Consider the following 14,652-nt stretch of genomic DNA (forward strand, 5'->3'; position numbering starts at 1 on the left):
AACCAATAGTTTTGCTTCTACTAGCTATGCAGGGCGGGCCTTACCAAGAAAAAGAGTGGGCGTGCCTGTGCACTATGGCGCTAGAGCCCAGAGATGATTTGCTTAGCTTAGCATGAAAATTGGGAGCAAGGAGAAACAGCAGCACAAAGCTCACTATTCCTTTAATAAATACCAGTGTTCACACACTGTATTTATCCCTGTTATTTTACACGTTGGCCAACATTTCTCCTCAGTCGATCAATGCCTTGCAAAAGGTCTGGGGAAACAAATTCATCAAAGGCAGTTCGGGAAAAAATGTGCGGAAACGCCCCCGTCACCAGCCTACAAAAGGTCCGCCGGTGTGCCGATCGTAAAAAGGTCCCGTCACAAGACACCAAGCTCGCAGCCTGGCTGCAAATTGTGTGCCGGAAGCGCCGGCATTCCACTTCAAAACACTCTTTCGGGTGCCAACACAACGGGCAACATCTTTCCAATCTCCGCTGAGTGCCATCCCGCTCTTATCTAAAGCAGAGAGCGATGGCAAACGTGGCAACAGGGCCATGCATAAAAGATGAGTCATGAAATAATGTGAAAGTGCATATGAATGAGTGCATAAGTGCATGTCTGTGAGCCGGTGTGTCTGTGTGTGTGTGTTTGTTGCAATGGACAGGAAAGAGACACACTGCACCCACTGCTTCTTTTATCTTCTCCTTTTGTCAATTCTTTCTCTTTCTTTCTTTTCCTCCACGTCACGGGGATGAAATAACAAAATTAAAAAAAAGGCAAAATACATCCAGCAACTCAATCTCGGCATGTTTGAAAAGGTGGATAGGTCGTGCAGGGGCATCATAGAAGGCCGGGCGAGGTTTTGTTTGCGAGACACGGCGAGAGAGAGAGAGGGCGTCAGTTCAGCTTTTCTCTTGAAGTTTTTTTTTCTTTCAGAGGGAACACGGGGTGAAAGTACAGACAAGGTGAAGTGGAGATGAGATATAGCCAACTCAAGAGAACAGCAAACACACACACACACGGCAGACTGTGTGTGTCCCCTGTGTGAGTGTGTGTGTGTGTGTGTGTGCAGATAATTATGCATCTTCCTGAACCACAGAGGGGGGTGAGGATGACAGATTTCTCTCCCCTTGACTTGACGGCTTCCGGTCTCTGTGTGGGCCGATAACGCGGGAGCTTGCTAATTAATTACCTATTGATGCTTTTATCGTCTTGTGTGAGCATTCATAACAGTCAAACACCCGTCGGGGGCGCAGGGGGGGGGGCTCTGTGTACGACGTTGAAAAGTCAGCTTGTTCCTGCAACACCGACCATCTGCTAAAGTAGCAATATCTCCTAATAACTCTATTGATGATAAATCATTCATAGATTCTTGAAAGGCTTTGCAAAAAGGCACAAGAGCGATGATGAATAAGAAAAATGGGTTTGATTGCCATGGTCCAACATTATGCGACACAATTTCTTTACAAAATGTGATACTAGCACCACCAAAAACAAGAGCTGTCAAGAAAAACTTTTACAATTTAAATTAGAATTTAAATTTAGACACTGATAAGGATTGAGCCCAGAACTTTTTCATATTGAAAGAACTTGTTATTAGGATTATTTTCCTGGTTTCCAATATAAAAATAATCTTCTTTTACACTTAAAGATAATTACTTTTTTCCCCTAGTGGAATGATGTGCCTCTCCCAATATTCTGACTTTCATTACTATAAGGAAGCTGCATTTGGAGAGACTCTTAAAGGCTGGATTTAAAATGACTTGTTAAAATGGAAAAACAGGACCTGTAATAATACAGTTGGTTGTTCTGCACTCTGCACTCATTTCTATCATAGCAGGAAAATCACAGGCGATTAAAAACATTACCGATGGCTCAACTCGATGAAGGCTTGCCTTTTTACTGCCCATGTTGGCTCACTGAGAAGTTTTACCATGACACTAACTGGAGCCGAGCCTTCTCCCAAGCCAAGTGTCTGCTGTGACACGTCTATTGTGTAAAGAACAACTTTAAAAACCTCTTGTTCAGAAGCCTAAACCAAAGTCAATACCACATGTTCAGTTCTATTGGATAAAGAAGCTCTACACATCTGTCATGACAAGGAAAAACTGCAACCAGGACATTTAAAACAAACAACGTGACAGTTTCTTTTTATTTTAGACCCTAATGGTCTGGAAGATAAGAAAGCTCAAGGCTGATATGACAACTTGAGAAAGAGAGAGAGAGTTGTCACAGAAAGTTACTTGGCAGTGGCTGGTGTCTCCAAATGAGTCTCCATCGCTGCAGCTCTTCTGCTTCCACATTATAATTAAAGTGGCAAACCTAAAGCATTACAGGGAGGACTGGCAGCCTCTGTGGGGCCGCTACATTACGTTTCAACTTCCGTACCAACGGGCTGGCTTTCAGGGGAAAAGTGCTGATATGCTTTTTCGGTTCCAGCTACAAAGTCTCAGCTGGATGTTTTTTGCACCGGGAATCCGTGGAGTTTCCAGGAAATATAGTCTTAATTTTGAGCATCTCTAAATGTTTTAGAGTTCCTAAAAACCCCGAACCCTTAAACTCCTCGCTCTACCTGGTCGGCAGTGAAGAGATTATAGAACTTGGGATAAATGGCACCAACTAAACCCCTCAAACCACTGAATTCTTTATGACTTAGATATACAGATAAATCTGAGAAAGCTGTGAAGAGTCAGGGTAGTTTGAAGAGGAGATAAAAACTTGACCTTCTTTGAATCTGCAGAGGATAACAATGTTTTTAGATGTTTGAATTGATTCTCAGTTGGCAAAGTGGATCAATGTCTCTACCTGCTGAAGTCATGGGCATCTCAGTGCCCCCTTTACGTTTCAGGACTCTGGCTTTGAGGTGAAGGACAGACCTCAAAGAGCACTCCGAATGACTTTCTTTTGTCATCATCATCGGTTCGTCATAAATGTCCGTAAAGGCAGAATAATTGCTCTGGGCCAATCTTGTTCTTCACCGTCTCGTGACACCGTTTGACGTGGCATGGTGATTGGGTTTGCCTATACCTATTGCTCGTGTCTTTGCTAAATCTGCACAATATTACACATACAGATGACTGACTAGACATGAGATGCTCCAGGCACGATGCCCTTCCTCTTCGTTCATTAACCTGAATAAATAGTCCTGCTGTTGCAATCGTTGCAAATGAATCGTTTGTCATATTAGGTTTATTTTGTTCTCTTTTTAGACTGATCACTCATCAGGTAGAAGACGGGCTGTGTTTCTATTGCAGATATTGTTGTTTTAATATTAAGGATTCGAGTAATTCATTTTCCTTACTATGCCTTGTTTGGAAATACTGACACTTGCTTCTTAAATCTTCCTGTGATATATCAGATAAAGGTTGGAAATCACACTCTGGGCAATAGTGAGAGGGGATTACAAACAACACAACTGAACAAGGTGTTGCATAGAATGATATTTGTCTGTATATTCAACTGATGCGGTTAGCGGTACACGCACACATTATATTATTATACCTTCTGTTATTGTGATGGCTCACTGTCAGACGCAGACATAAAATACAAAGCCTTTAGAAATCTTTCAATGTGAAACGTTGGGTTACACGTCAACATGACATATTTCTTTTTAAGTAACATGTTGAAACACAAGTGGAATATTCACTCTACTTCTAACAGGCTTGGTCGGGTGATGATTCCCCTGAGACAATCCTGAAAATAGTTACAACTGGGGCAAATTTGACCTATTTCGCAAGTTTGAAAACAATGTAATCTCTGTAATTAAATTTGTAGTGTTGAAGGAATGCAATTTGGCTCTGCCTCGCATGACCGACGCTGAACAATCATTGCAAATAGCAACTTTGCTATCGTTATGAGAGCCAATCTGCGCAGCCCAACCTGCAGAAATGTACAATGGTCAGGACTGAGGACAGAGACAAGGACACAGCTAAGGACAGAGACAAGGACACAGCTAAGGACACAGCTAAGGACAGAGACAAGGACACAGCTAAGGACAGAGAAAAGGACACAGCCAAGGACAGAGACAAGGACTGGGCGCCGCGACGTGTGTTCTTAACAAAATGACCAAAAGAAATATGGGTAAAAAAAAGAATCGAATTAATCAAGTTTTTGTCTTCCCCTTTCAGATTATTATGTCATTTCATAATCCTTTGAATTACAACTAAGAATGGAGAAAGAAAAGAAAAGAATCTTTGGAAGAAGTAAAAGTTTTAAACTTTGAAACTTATTTTTTTACAGAGTAGAGCATGAACGCATCATAATGTAACCGAAAGAAACCTCCGTACGTTAGCTGTTAGCTCCGGTGCTGCTAACTTGCACTTTACTTTATTTTACCGGCTCTCCTGCCGATTTCAACACTGATTTGTTGTCCACTTTGTAACATTATCAGGAATCGGTGAAGCATTAATGCCGATCTCCGGATTCAAATGTGTCCCGAACCATTGTGGTGGATCTGCATGAATCATGGGCTGACTGTTACACCACTTCTTTCTAGTAAACTAGCACCACCTGCTGAGTGGTGGGTCGATCCGCACATCACGACCGGGTCATCCCATCGGCCTGTCATGGAGGAGGAAACGTTCATTTCTGACGATGTTTAATTTTAAAGCCTTTATCTAATGACGACGCGCCGATGTCATCTTTCATCCCTAATTACAATATGACAGGAACATCATGTACAAAACGCACTAAAGAGCTCTTGTGCATGTGGCCGCTACCATCAGAAACTATATTTTAAGCCCCTGCACCTTTGCTCGCCTCTCCAGGAGAAGCTTGACAGCTCATCTCACTGAGTCATGGTGCTATAATCCACAGAGATTATAGCCGGAGACGGCTCCGGAGCAGTCTGGACCAATAGGGATGGTTAAATGATCCTCATCCCAAGCGTACAGAGACCTGAAAGTTAGCCAAGTGACGCTGTGTTCATTTACTCCCATCTTCCAGCCTGCTCATCTCTACTTTTCAAAACTCTTTGTCCCCGTGAGGAACCCATGACTGATCTGTAGTGTGGGGTCCAGGAGGTGAGGCATGTATACTGAATGTACAGACAACGTTCCTCATTATTTGAAAACCTCTGCTCTGCAGTGTTGGCCAGCAGTTTAGAGGTTTCAAACCTCCACCTATACGATAGGATGATTAGTCGTCCCTAATCCTTCAGTCTTGGGATTCAAACTGGCAACCACCACGTTAGCTGGCACAGAAGGCTGAGAGACACAGCAGTGTCTAAATTGCTTCCGCGGGGCCACGGGGCCATCCGCGTTGTTTACGCGAGTTACTCGTGCTTATCACAAAGTCATTACAGCCTGAGGCCGATTATAAAATCAAGCAAGGCCCAAACAACAACGTGTGTGTCGAGTGCGAGGAGCAGCGAACGGGTCTCGCTGTGCAACGGTGTGTTTGACACTTAAATGACTTCTGTTGTGTGTGTGTGTGTGTGTGTGTGTTTGGCAGTTAGAGGGTGAGCTTGTGAGCGAGCTCCTCCAATGAGGAGAATGTGTGTTCTGCTCACGCTCCGCTGAAGCATGAACAACACTGCCAGCAGCCAAATCAACACACACACACACACACACACACCCACGCACACGCACACACACACACACACACACAGATATTTAAGGGATTTGATCCTCTTCTTCATTTAAGATGTGACCTCTACAGATTGAAGAAGAGGAAATCAATTATCAAAAACATGCATCGTGTATCTTAAAGATTTATGCTGCTAAATTAGAGTTTTTAATGATGTGGCTTAAATGACGATATTAATTGCTATTGGCTCTAAAAACAAGATGTTTATCCGGAATATGTGATTTTTTTTGTTCCATTGACTGATTTATGTAATCGCCACCATGTGATGCCTGACCTGTGTGAGTTTACAAGACAACAACAACAACAACAATCAAAGACGATGTCTATCCATCTATCTGACGAATCTGTTCCCTTCAAGCTCAAAGCTCAGGAACACAACCCTCAGAATAAATGACTCACAGGATCAATGAGGTGAGGTTTCTGTGTTCCCTGATGCAGCAGAAAAACCTCTCTGGCGGCTCTGGTGGTGTGAAGCAGCCATGCTGCCATCTGCTGGTGGCAGAGACCAGTCGGGGGGCCAGAAATAAACTGTTGTAATCTGTTGCACCGGGACACACAGAAAATGAAGAAGCAGAAGTACAGCAGGTAAAGAAATATACACTTTACACAAACTCCAAAGACATGCTGTTGTATAGTGTTAAAGTTAGGATGGGCCGCAGGTGTAAATCCACTGATTTAATCAGGAAAAGGGCCCTGGAAGAAGCTCATGCTCATGTCAGGAGTCAGCTTCTGCTGTGTCAGCACAAGTTTAAAAGTGCACACCACACACACACACACACACACACACACACACAGCTGAGGGTCTGAAGCTGCAGCCGACCGACTGTTGTATTGATTCAGCAGCTCCTCCTCACTTCTGCCAGCGATTCACGCCACAGTTAGTTTCTCCTATTGATCCCGGTCCTCTCACAGCATCAGCAGCGATCGACCCATCAGCCGGCTGATTGAAGATACATTTCACAGCCATATTACAACCTCGGGCCGTCTACAGGCGTAATCCACTTATGCTTTTCCTAATTACTGGAGTGTGTTAGAAAATGTAACGCGAGCATAATTCAATTCCTATTTCTTCAGATGAAACAACTAATAATACAGGCTGTACACCACAGCCCCTCACTCCCCGGCTATCGCCTGTGGGCGGCCCCGTGATGTGACTTCCAATGAGTTTCTCTGCCAGACGAGAGCCAAAGGACGACCGTTGAGGACGGGAGGCGGTTTGGATAGATATGCAACGGCAGACGCGATCCCCTCTGTGGGCAAATAGTGGGGTGTTGTTTCAAGGCACGATCACATCGGCGGGGAGGTGAGTGAAACAAACACACCCGCCGTGGCACAGATCAATGGATGGCGTCCACGTGGCGACGCATGCGGGGAGACGGACAGCAGGAGGTCGACGGTTTTACACCTTCACTCATTCAATCAGTCGCCTCGCCGTCTGTCACTCAAATCCATTTCCCTTCTCGTAGCAGGGAGACGCACTGGGAGACACAGATGACATATTGATTCCTGAATACTGACTTACTGATTTTGTTTCATGGGATAACGCTACTTTTCGCTCGGCTGGAGGTAAAACTGCTTATTTTTAGACGCGGGGAATCCTCCATTACTGCTTTATCCAAAGCATGGCCTGGCTGAGGGGAATCTGGCAAAAACAGGAAGTGAATGGTGGAACATCAAAGAACAATGTTGTGTTTCAACGGGACATCTGTTCGTTTTCTCTGCATCCCTTCCCGGAAAAAAAACTCGGAAAAAAAAACTTGGGAGGCCTGTTTTTCCTCTGTGATGAAATGGCCCTGTGGTGAAAGCAGGGAGGGTGGGCCAAATAACAAATACACACACACACACACACACACACACACACCATCTGATGGATGTCAACCACGCGTGTCCTTGGTTGATATGCCGTTTCCACAGCAACACCGCGTCTTCATCGTCATCACATGGAGAGCTGGGTTATGCCGGTGTGCATGAGTGCTTTAAATAGCCGTCAGCAGTTCACAACAGAGCGCGATCAGGCCAACTGTCTGTGGTGATACTAATCCCTATTTATGCAACACTTTTCTAAACACAGCCAGAAAAAGGTGCTTCTCGTTCCACAGAAACAAAAAGCTTGAATGAACGGCAGAAGGAGAAACAAAAAAGTGGTTGAAAACCATGAAATCCATGTGCAAAGATCCAACAAAGTGAATAAATAACAGACAAGGCAACTGAAATAGAACCACAAGAATGTGGAAACACACAAACAGACTGTAGAAGAGTTTGTTTGTTTAACTAGAGCTTTCTTACAGGATCTATGACTGAGCTTTAGCTATTAAAAGACAGAAATCATCTCTACCATTTTATGGTGACAGAAGAAGAAAAGATCAAGTATTAGGTTGGAAAAGAGAGGATGGAGTCTTGCACGTAATAATAATTAAAAGGGTAAGTTCACAACAACCGTCCCTTTAAGTAAAAATGATATATTTTGGATAAAAACATATCTGTAATAACAGAGCAAAAGCTTGCAGGTAATCAATGCGATTCACCATCTTGCTACTGTTTACTTCCGTTCTGTGCATTATGCAACGCCCTCTGTTGATGACCCATCTTTGATTACAATGGTTTCGCCCAAAACCGGCGGAAACCGGAACGGAACCGGTTCAGGAACCAGATCTAATGTGGTGGGGAAAGGGTTATAAGAGGCTGTACGGAGATACAGCCGTGCTTTGAACTAAATGCTGACATCAGCATGCTAATGTGGAATGTTTACCATGTTCCCCATCTTCAGTATAGTAGCATGCTAACAGATGCTGATGAGCAGTATAGGCAAAACACAAGGCCAGTGGGGACGTCAGTTTTGCAGGTTTTTCTGCTTGAAACCAAAGTATTGGAAAAGTCAACATCTTGATCTGATGATGCCAACAGATTAAAAGTTAAGGGATCACTAAAGTCAGTAGGGTTCATCCTCTGTGGACCACGATCTAATCTAATCCATCTAATAGTTATTAAGACATTTCACTCTCAAGTCTCTAGAGCCACACCGCTAGAGTGGCTAAAAATGCCAAAAATACACATTTATACATACAAAACTATATTCATTTCAGTTGAACTGTATATTGGTCATTTGCCTGGTGAAAAACATGGAGATATAATGGAGTTAAGTTGCCTAATTAACACAGAGAAGGTGATAAGAGTGTGGTAATGCTACAAACCAATGGTTGCCTGTAAATTTGCTGATTTATTGTAAAGTGACAGTTTGTACAACAACAGATGTAGCTTGACATATACCAGGAAAAGGTTTTTAATGCAGCGTTGAGTCATACTCCTAATACCTGATTGAGTTTTCTCCCTCGTACACGAGACAAAGCAACACGACTGCAGGTTAATTGGCGGTTGTAGAGCCCGCGGGGGAAAGCTTTTAGCTGCCCGTTTCCAAACCATCGTCATTTCTTTCTTCTCGTTTTGTTTTGCACGGAGGACGTTGGCGGGTTAATTTGTGCTCACGCGGACCTTTGCTCAAGTACGTTTTGGGATAACTAAAAATGTTCTATGAATAACTTGGCTCCTCTTCACATGCAACAAAACAACACAAACACGAGGCAAGGTGAAGGGACCAACTGGTTTTAATGAGTTGTTACAGCCCCAGCAGTCAGAGAACAGGACACACACCATCAACTCCGGCTATTTATACCGGCATATTTCACTTTGATTAGACTCTCTTCAAATGGCTTTTCATCAATTCAGACCCATGGCCCTCTTTTTTATTGACTAGTTTATCATTAGCTTGTTTTTCTCTTCTGTTTTTGACCCTGCTTAGATTGAATTATAAATCTGATCCACACCCTGTCCTGCATAGGAAACATATGCAAGTGAGCTGCTGCAGGCGTCAGAGACTTTTCTGACAACTTACAGTCCAAGCAGGACATATTTCAGTACATTCTATGATATCAACATATCAGGAAAAAGGTATATTTTCAGGCTCATTTTAACTATGATGTACATTTATGTTTTGGCTCTATTTTGTTTTTTTTGTGTATTTACTATATTCATATATTTGTACGGCAGTTGTTGCTTTGTTTAGGAAAGTAATATAAATGTTATCTACATCTGTATGCTCGTTAAATATATATATTTCAATACTGTCCACTAATATTGTGAAGCAAATGCATATTTTTTTCTTAAATGGACGCGCACACACACACACACACACACACACACACACACACACACACACACACACACACACACACACACACACACACACACAGATATACCCCCCACGGCCACGCATCCTCTCCTCCACACTGCTGAGTAACAGATGAGATTATGATGGAGCGGTGGGTGTGTGCTGACTCATGCCAGCAACATTAATCAGAGCTGTGTCAACATCAAGGTGGAGTGACATCAGCTGCTTCTTCCAGCGACGGAAAAAATGCAGGAAGTGACAACAGTGGAATCCAATAGTGTCTTCGAACACCTCTGCGCTCGTGCCACAGTCATGATATCACAGCACAGGAGACATCCGGGCTAATTGGGCTTCACACGGATGCAGCGCTGCAGAATCATCTCTAGAGGGAGCTACGAGTCCGGAGGAGACACAACGTCCAAAGTCAAACGAGTCCAAACAACTTTGCATCACATTTCATCACGACAAAACAAACAATTCTCTTTAGACACTTTCAAAGATGTCCAACTTAAAGAAAAACAAAAAAACGTGGGATGATTCCATTTGTGCCTGGTGTTGCCTCCCTTTCTCTCCCTTTCCAAAAGGGTCACCGTGTTGAAACTGAACATGGTTTGAATTGAAAAAGAAAAAAGAACATTTGTACCACAGTAAGTTTTTTAAAGCAATAAGAAATAAGTTGAACCTCCTCACAGCGCTGGCCCGCTGTTGCCCTCGCAAGAAAAGTACAATTAGAAAAGTCAAGAGTTCGATTAAACGCAGAGTTCGATTGGATAATGTAGCAGTGCGGCACCCTGCTAATGTGCACAAGCACATAAAGCCATTAGGTGGATGCCGGCCGAGGTTGTATCCACTCTGACACTGTTTACTGTTGACAGTCGGCTCCTCTCTCTCTCCCCGTTAGACCACACTCTGCTTCTGCTCAACCAGCCTGACAGCAATATCCGGATACAAAGATGAGGAGGGCATGTGTGTGTGTGTGTGTGTGTGTGTGTGTGTGTGTGTGTGTGTGTGTGTGTGAGTGACCACAGAGTGATAAATAATTAAAAGCTACTTTTCTGGCATAAAACATGTGGGAACAAAAATGATTTAAAAAGACACACAAAGACAGGCAGAGAGAGAGAGACAGACAGAGACAGAGAGAGAGAGAGACACAGAGAGAGAGAGACAGAGAGAGAGAGAGAGAGAGAGAGACAGAGAGACAGAGAGACAGGCAGAGAGAGAGAGAGAGAGAGAGAGAGGCTGATAATTACGGCTGCTATTGATTATGTGCTTTGCCTCGGAGAGACTTTTTTCCCTTCGTAATTAGTCATCGGATTCCACTGGAAGTGCCTCTAAATGACCATTTACGGGATTAAATATAGATGAGAACCGGTCGGAGCCCTGCGAGCCCACACTCCCTGTTCCATTAAGAACTATTTCTCTTCATTCTTCGCGTCATCGACTGGTGAAAACACACACGACGGCGTTCATTCAGCTGAAAGCAGCACCATTATCATATTTACCATACGCAGAAACGTGTGTGCATGTGAGTGGATGAATGTGGCTCTTCTTCTTCTTCTTCTTCTTCTTCTCTCCAACTGACTGGCAGCAGGTGGGTGAGGTCAGGTGATGTTCAGGGAAGGCTGCAACGGAAAGTGAAATGAAAGTGTGTGTTTGTCTTGATTGCAAAAAAGGTGGGACGACAAAACAATAATTTTGTGCCACGACGTTATGAATAAAGAGTGATTCATTCACAGCGACAGCAGCAGAAGGCTGCTGCCCACGGACAGGCTGAGTAAGTAGAGGAGAGGGGGGGGGGGGGGGTCCACTCAGCAGACAGTAGACTCACAGGAATACGACAGGAGTGAACATCACTGTTTGACCATGCGTGGGTACAAAACAGGAATCTATTAGTGTTTTCTTCGAGCTCAATTAATTCAATTAATGGCTTGAATACAATGAAAAGAATAAATCAAGTATTGAAGAGTAGACACAAAAAAATGGACTTAAAAGCAAAAGAAAGTGGGCTGAGGCTGAGTGTGGGCGAAATAAAAGACGGCTACTACATTTGAAAATATATGAGACGCGTGGTACAACAGGGCTCCAGAGGTCAGCTAAACCTTTTCATTGGTGACACCCATGTGCGTGTGAAACAGCACCCTGTACACCAGCGACATCACAAGCGCAAACATACCCATCAATCAAAATTAAGAGAAATATTGATTGGTTTTTTTTCATCAAGAAAAATGCTGCGGTGCCCGTCACACCTGTCAGAGGCCAGACCCAACATCTGGGGAGGGGGGGTCCGAGGGGCCATCGCCACCAGATATTTACCCCCGCTCGCCCTTCTGACCTGATCCTTGGCGCAGATAGACTCATCTGACACTAAAGAAAACAAACATTTATCTGCAACTTTATTCCTCTTAACGATCATTTACGTCGTGTGTGAAGAAATAAGTAAAACTTTAAATATATAATTGCAGCAATTGAAACAATTGAAAATGTTTGGGTTGCACATAAATTATGTGCTGGTGCCGCTAAATGTAAAAGTTAGTCTGGAGCCCTAAAGAATCTCTGTGGCCTTGGTGTGCTCCTATTGGCTGTACCAAAAGGAATCGGCTTTTCTTAGACTACTTGATCCATAACAACCTCTTAATTTGGGACCCCATCCTCTCGTGAATCAGGGAAACCACACGATTGGTATCCAGTGGAGGACAAAAATGAGTTGACAGTCACGGCATTATGCGTGACTATCAATGTGACGGTGTCTTTATCTCTCTCCAAACACAATCGCCTCGTGTTCAGCGTGAGGTGATGATTGAAACTACCAAACCAGCAGTTGGCAACGTGACATTTGGAACTTGTGTGGGGAAACACTCGAGTGTCGTCCACACTTTCAGTTCTAAAGCTCATGTGACTGGCGCTGGACCTGGACTGCTCCTCAGTAGTGGGCACGCAGGAATGTTAAGAGGGTGGAAATACACTGTTTAATCCCAAACATCCTTATCAAAGCCTGCAGGGCTGCTCTAACTGGACCATTGTTCAGACTGTGAAGGAAGGAGGGAGAGAGAGAGAGAGGGAGAGAGGGAGAGAGAGAGAGCATGGGGTAGAAACTCAGTGTGTCCTTCACTTGTTCTTAATAAGCGAAGCTTTTCAAATGAATACACAAGATCTCGCCACACTTCAGACGCATCTTGTGACGCCTCAGGGAGCTCCCGGCCGCCTGGCTTACAAAACACTGGTATAGACAGTAAGATACGCATTCAACTGACTGCACACCAAAGCCAACACAGGCAGGAGGGGAATCAAAACGAATCACAAGAATACAGAAAAGGGAAATGATTGAGGCCAGACAAGAAGAAGAATGTTATTAAGGGAATGGGTAGCCGTGCCAGCTGTGAAGCCATTTTTAGCCCATCCAACCTCACAGCTGCTTAAAAAGCCCTGAAATAACACGCCTGTTTGTGACGAAAGGTTCCTCCTAAAAAGGGCCAATGGACGTCACTCTGAGTGGTCTGAAATAGCCACTTGACAAAGACACAATGTCCTCTGGGTGAAACACCTCAGCCCTGTCGCGCACCCACGCCGCTCCAAGACCCTCCCACCTCTGTCGTCGGACACCTAGAAACATCAGGAGCTATTTATAACAGCTCCATCCCGTCACTGTGAAGGAATATCTCCCCGTTTTTGCTTCTCTCTCTCCCCCCCCCCCCCCTTTCATCCTCGCTCACTGTTGCCATGGAGCTCGGAATCAATGACATCACGGGAAAGAGTGTGTGTGTATACGCTGTTGCTTACGTGTGTGTGTGTATGTGTGTGTGTGTGTGGAGATGAAAGCTGGAATCTGGACACTGAATGAACACCGCCAGCAAATATCAAGTGATGAGCAGAAGCACAGGCAGCAGGCATCCAGGTGGAGCGTGCACACACACACACACACACACACACACACACACACACACACTCACACACTGCATCCTGCGCGTAACACAGGGACAAACACACACACTGTACGCGGCACACAGACGTACACAGATCAAGCTCACACAGCCTTCCACCCGCCCGCCAACCCACCACAGCCGATCTGTCACACACTCACACGTATGAATGAAAAAAGAAAGAAAAAGCTAATTGGGTTAATGACAATGACTGAACTTGCTTTTTCAAAATGGCTGCTCTTGTTGCTCATGTCATGACACAACATCCGTACACAACTAAGTTCTCATTGGTGATTACACAGAGCACATGCACAACGTTCTCAGCTCATTAGTCCTTCAGCTGTGGTCATTTTCAAATAACTGGCATGACACGGAATATTAGAAATGAACTAGCTAGGGGTGTGTGAGCCGATATGTTTAACTTTAGTGAACAGACCCTTTCATATCTCAGACAGGCCGACTGTAAACATTACTAGGATGAGAGAGGCCACTTCATGGTCTTGAGCAGCAGAAAATAGGAATCGCTCAGTAGATAGAAGAGCTATGCGATAAAAGAGTCCAACATAAATAATCATCATGCGCGCCGGGCCCAGACACAGACTGCCGAGTGGCGACGCATGGCGTCTAATGTGCTGCGAGATATCCAGCATGTGGAAGAATGTGCAGCACAGACTGAATGTGTGTGTGTGTGTGTGTGTGTGTGTGAGTGTGTCTCTCTTTTGGCGTTACAATGCATCCCGTCCGACATGGCTGCAGAGCTGATAAGCCCGTCTTATCTCTGTTGCCAAATAACTGCTGCCCCCAGAGTGACTGAGAGGAGGGCAGACAGTAAACACAGCGATGGACCAACACTGAAAACAATGCTTCCATTGTTCCCTCTATTTATGCCCTCCTCCTCCTCTCCCTCACACTCACACACACACACACACACACACACACACACACACACACACACTTCATAACACTCCCCTTGCTTTCACACTACTCCGTCTTCTTCTC

The sequence above is a fragment of the Anarhichas minor genome, unplaced genomic scaffold (genome assembly GCF_050575085.1).
Source record: "Anarhichas minor isolate MPS153535 unplaced genomic scaffold, ASM5057508v1 ptg000045l, whole genome shotgun sequence".
NCBI lineage: Eukaryota > Metazoa > Chordata > Actinopteri > Perciformes > Anarhichadidae > Anarhichas > Anarhichas minor.